The sequence below is a fragment of the Stenella coeruleoalba genome (assembly GCF_951394435.1).
Source record: "Stenella coeruleoalba genome assembly, contig: scaffold_140, whole genome shotgun sequence".
NCBI lineage: Eukaryota > Metazoa > Chordata > Mammalia > Artiodactyla > Delphinidae > Stenella > Stenella coeruleoalba.
The window spans coordinates 328,780-334,779 of record NW_027646299.1 but is presented as its reverse complement, the minus strand read 5'-3'; the positions used below and the strand labels follow the sequence as shown (position 1 = coordinate 334,779).

At 43.7% G+C, this 6,000-nt stretch overlaps 1 long non-coding RNA gene across 1 annotated transcript in view; it reads right to left on the bottom strand.

Annotated features, from left to right (window-relative positions):
• Nucleotides 1-5,651: 5,651 nt before the first annotated feature.
• LOC307181183 overlaps nucleotides 5,652-6,000 on the bottom strand; it is a 218,579-nt gene continuing 218,230 nt past the window's right edge. The window contains exon 4 of the long non-coding RNA XR_013826083.1: nucleotides 5,652-5,733. This is a non-coding gene — a long non-coding RNA (uncharacterized lncRNA). The remainder of the gene's footprint in view (nucleotides 5,734-6,000) is intronic.

Below are 6,000 nucleotides of genomic sequence, written 5' to 3'. Positions count from 1 at the left end.
ACGCTTTACTAACACTCTCCCCACTTGGAGAGTCAGCGCCTTTAACCTCCTGTTTGGCACAGTTTCCAATTTCTGCGGAAGATGAACAGGAATAGCGAGAACCAATGAGAGGCTAGCTGGAGATGTCTGGACGGGCAAATTTAACTCTCATTTCCCACCAGGAAGAGGAAATAACCAAAGGCTCAGCGTGCCGTACCGGAACCAGATTAGGGCCTGAAGCCATCCTGCGGTGTTGCGGCCAGCTCAAAAGAAAGCGAGTTGAAGAAAGGAGCTCAGGGGCACTGTAATTCACAAACCTGCAGAGTTATAAATGACAGCTATCGTCCAAAAATATACTTAAGTAAGGCTGCCAACAGGACTTGAAAGCGGGGCAGAATTGCAGGAAACCGATTTCAGGAGGTAGACTGGAATTGCATTGAAAGCATAGGAAAAGAGGCAGAACGTCCACAATGATGCACTTGGCCAAAAAGGGCGTATGCGTTTTTTCCTGAATATATTCAGGAAAAAACGCATACGCCCTTTTTGGCCAACCAAGCAAGCTTGCAAAGAAATCTGCACTACAATGAAGTCTCACTTCCCCCCGGTCAAAAGGGCCATCTGATAAAAGTGTAAAATCCAGAAAGGCAGGACAGGCCATGGAGAACTGGGAGCCTTGTTATGCTGATGGGCGGGATGTAAATTGCCAACAACCACTCGGGAGAAGTGTATGGTGTTTCCTGAAACATCTAAAAAACAAAGCAACAGAGCCTAGGGCACTTCCACTTATGGTCCTATAGCTTAGGGAAATTAAAATCAAAAAGACACAGCCACCCCAAAGTTTGGATCGGCTCTGTTTACAAGAACCTCGTTTACAGTACAAGTTCAACATCGCAGAAAGTGAAAAATGGATAAAGAAGTTGTGGTATTCACTTACAAAGCAATATCACTCAGCAATGAAATCTATGTCATCAGGCCCTTAGCAGCACAATGAGTGGATTCAGGTATGATGATTCTAACTGAAATAAGTCACACAGAAAAAGAAACATCATAAGATATCAGTAATACACGGAATGGAAACTTGGCTACACAGGAACTGAATTACAGAACAGAACAGGGTCTCAAATTTAGAAAACCAACTTATGCTTGCTTAAGGGGAAAGGTGAGTTGGGGTGCTGCATAAAACCAGAGATTGAAATGAGCACAGATAAAGTTCCTTAAGCCAAATATGGAATAGACAAGAGCTACTCCTTGCTCAACGAAATGGACTCAACACCGCATATTAAACGCCTAAGAATGCACCTGACTAGTAAGTATCTTAAAACCTATGGATTGCTATGTCTCCGAAAGAGAATCAAGCATGTGTACAGGGGCATAAACGCAGCAGTGATAGGATTGGAGAGGTTCGTGAGCAAATGAAGACCCTTTGAAGTCATATTGCATGGTACCCATTCCACGGGTTTCAACTACCCAGGTTTAAGGTATTCTTCCTTCATCTAAAACATGCATGTGGAACCTAGAGTATGATCAACCATGTGATCGGGAGACGTGTTCAAATATGTCTCAGTTTTCGTACCCTGGTATTCGGGTGCAACATTCCAGACGCTTTACTAACACTCTCCCCACTTGGAGAGTCAGTCCCTTTAACTTCCTGTTTGGCCCAGTTTGCAATTTCTGTGGAAGATGAACAGGAATAGCGAGAACCAATGAAAGACTAGCTGGAGGTGTCTGGATGGGCAAATATAACTCTCATTTCCCACCAGGAAGAGGAATTAACCAAAGGCTCAGCGTGCCGTGCCAGAACCAGATTAGGGCCTGAAGACATCCTGCGGTGTTGCGGCCAGCTCACAAGAAAGCGAGTTGAAGAAAGGAGCTCAGGGGCACTGTAATTCACAAACCTGCAGAGTTATAAATGACAGCTATCGTCCAAAAATAGACTGAAGTAAGGCTGCCAAGAGGACTTGAAAGCGGGGCAGAATTGCAGGAAACCGATTTCAGGAGGTAGACTGGAATTGCATTGAAAGCATAGGAAAAGAGGCAGAACGTCCACAATGATGCACTTGGCCAAAAAGGGCGTATGCGTTTTTTCCTGAATATATTCAGGAAAAAACGCATACGCCCTTTTTGGCCAACCAAGCAAGCTTGCAAAGGAAATCTGCACTAAAATGAAGTCTCACTTCCCCCCGTCAAAAGGGCCATCTGAACAAAGGGTAAAATCCAGAAAGGCAGGACAGGCCATGGAGAACTGGGAGCCTTGTTATGCTGATGGGCGGGATGTAAATTGCCAAGAACCACTTGGGAGAAGTGTATGGTGTTTCCTGAAACAACTAAAAAACAAAGCAACAGAACCTAGGGCACTTCCACTTATGGTCCTATAGCTTAAGGAAATTAAAATGAAAAAGACACAGCCACCCCAAAGTTTGGAACGGCTCTGTTTACAAGAACCTCGTTTACAGTACAAGTTCAACATCGCAGAAAGTGAAAAATGGATAAAGAAGTTGTGGTATTTACTTACAAAGCAATATCACTCAGCAATGAAATCTGTGTCATCATGCCCTTAGCAGCACAATGAGTGGATTCAGGTATGATGATTCTAACTGAAATAAGTCACACAGAAAAAGAAACATCATAAGATATCACTAATACACGGAATGTAAACTTGGCTACACAGGAACTGCATTCCAAAACAGAACAGGGTCTCAAATTTAGAAAACCAACTTATGCTTGCTTAAGGGGAAAGGTGAGTTGGGGTGCTGCATAAAACCAGAGATTGAAATGAGCACAGATAAAGTTCCTTAAGCCAAATATGGAATAGACAAGAGCTACTCCTTGCTCAACGAAATGGACTCAAAACCCCATATTAAACGCCTAAGAATGTACCTGACAAGTAAGTATCTTAAAACCTATGGATTGCTATGTCTCCAAAAGAGAATCAAGCGTGTGTACAGGGGCATAAACGCAGCAGTGATAGGATTGGAGAGGTTCGGTGAGCAAATGAAGACCCTTTGAAGTCATATTGCATGGTACCCATTACACGGGTCTCAACTCTCCAGGTTTAAGGTATTCTTCCTTCAGCTAAAACATGCATGTGGAACCCAGAGTATGATCAACCATGTGAACGGGAGACGTGTTCAAATATGTCTCAGTTTTCCTCCCCTGGTACTCGGGTGCAACATTCCAGACGCTTTACTAACACTCTCCCGACTTGGAGAGTCAGTCCCTTTAACATCCTGTTTGGCCCAGTTTGCAATTTCTGCGGAAGATGAACAGGAATAGCGAGAACCAATGAGAGGCTAGCTGGAGGTGTCTGGACGGGCAAATTCAACTCTCATTTCCCACAAGGAAGAGGAATTAACCAAAGGCTCAGCATGCCGGGCCGGAACCAGATTAGGGCCTGAAGCCATCCTGCGGTGTTGCGGCCAGGTCACAAGAAAGCGAGTTGAAGAAAGGAGCTCAGGGGCACTGTAATTCACAAACCTGCAGAGTTATAAATGACAGCTATCATCCAAAAATAGACTGAAGTAAGGCTGCCAAGAGGACTTGAAAGCGGGGCAGAATTGCAGGAAACCGATTTCAGGAGGTAGACTGGAATTGCATTGAAAGCATAGGAAAAGAGGCAGAACGTCCACAATGATGCACTTGGCCAAAAAGGGCGTATGCGTTTTTTCCTGAATATATTCAGGAAAAAACGCATACGCCCTTTTTGGCCAACCAAGCAAGCTTGCAAAGGAAATCTGCACTACAATGAAGTCTCACTTCCCCCCGGTCAAAAGGGCCATCTGAAAAAAGTGTAAAATCCAGAAAGGCAGGACAGGCCATGGAGAACTGGGAGCCTTGTTATGCTGATGGGCGGGATGTAAATTGCCAACAACCACTCGGGAGAAGTGTATGGTGTTTCCTGAAACATCTAAAAAACAAAGCAACAGAACCTAGGGCACTTCCACTTATGGTCCTATAGCTTAGGGAAATTAAAATCAAAAAGACACAGCCACCCCAAAGTTTGGAACGGCTCTGTTTACAAGAACCTCGTTTACAGTACAAGTTCAACATCGCAGAAAGTGAAAAATGGATAAAGAAGTTGTGGTATTTACTTACAAAGCAATATCACTCAGCAATGAAATCTGTGTCACAAGGCCCTTAGCAGCACAATGAGTGGATTCAGGTATGATGATTCTAACTGAAATAAGTCGCACAGAAAAAGAAACATCATAAGATATCAGTAATACACGGAATGTAAACTTGGCTACACAGGAACTGAATTACAGAACAGAACAGGGTCTCAAATTTAGAAAACCAACTTATGCTTGCTTAAGGGTAAAGGTGAGTTGGGGTGCTGCATAAAACCAGAGATTGAAATGAGCACAGATAAAGTTCCTTAAGTCAAATATGGAATAGACAAGAGCTACTCCTTGCTCAACGAAATGGACTCAACACCGCATATTAAACGCCTAAGAATGTACCTGACTAGTAAGTATCTTAAAACCTATGGATTGCTATGTCTCCGAAAGAGAATCAAGCATGTGTACAGGGGCATAAACGCAGCAGTGATAGGATTGGAGAGGTTCGGTGAGCAAATGAAGACCCTTTGAAGTCATATTGCATGGTACCCATTCCACGGGTTTCAAATACCCAGGTATAAGGTATTCTTCCTTCAGCTAAAACATGCATGTGGAACCTAGAGTATGATCAACCATGTGATCGGGAGACGTGTTCAAATATGTCTCAGTTTTTGTACCCTGGTACTCGGGTGCAATATTCCAGACGCTTTGCTAACACTCTCCCTACTTGGAGAGTCAGTCCCTTTAACCTCCTGTTTGGCCCAGTTTGCAATTTCTGCGGAAGATGAACAGGAATAGTGAGAACCAATGAGAGGCTAGCTGGAGGTGTCTGGATGGGCAAATTCAACTCTCATTTCCCACCAGGAAGAGGAATTAACCAAAGGCTCAGCGTGCCGTGCCGGAACCAGATTAGGGCCTGAAGCCATCCTGCGGTGTTGCGGCCAGCTCACAAGAAAGCGAGTTGAAGAAAGGAGCTCAGGGGCACTGTAATTCACAAACCTGCAGAGTTATAAATGACAGCTATCGTCCAAAAATAGACTGAAGTAAGGCTGCCAAGAGGACTTGAAAGCGGGGCAGAATTGCAGGAAACCGATTTCAGGAGGTAGACTGGAATTGCATTGAAAGCATAGGAAAAGAGGCAGAACGTCCACAATGATGCACTTGGCCAAAAAGGGCGTATGCGTTTTTTCCTGAATATATTCAGGAAAAAACGCATACGCCCTTTTTGGCAAACCAAGCAAGCTTGCAAAGGAAATCTGCACTACAATGAAGTCTCACTTCCCCCCGGTCAAAAGGGCCATCTGAAAAAAGTGTAAAATCCAGAAAGGCAGGACAGGCCATGGAGAACTGGGAGCCTTGTTATGCTGATGGGCGGGATGTAATTTGCCAACCACCACTCGGGAGAAGTGTATGGTGTTTCTTGAAACATCTAAAAAACAAAGCAACAGAACCTAGGGCACTTCCACTTATGGTCCTATAGCTTAGGGAAATTAAAATGAAAAAGACACAGCCACCCCAAAGTTTGGAACGGCTCTGTTTACAAGAACCTCGTTTACAGTACAAGTTCAACATCGCAGAAAGTGAAAAATGGATAAAGAAGTTGTGGTATTTACTTACAAAGCAATATCACTCAGCAATGAAATCTGTGTCATCATGCCCTTAGCAGCACAATGAGTGGATTCAGGTATGATGATTCTAACTGAAATAAGTCACACAGAAAAAGAAACATCATAAGATATCACTAATACACGGAATGTAAACTTGGCTACACAGGAACTGCATTCCAAAACAGAACAGGGTCTCAAATTTAGAAAACCAACTTATGCTTGCTTAAGGGGAAAGGTGAGTTGGGGTGCTGCATAAAACCAGAGATTGAAATGAGCACAGATAAAGTTCCTTAAGCCAAATATGGAATAGACAAGAGCTACTCCTTGCTCAACGAAATGGACTCAAAACCCCATATTAA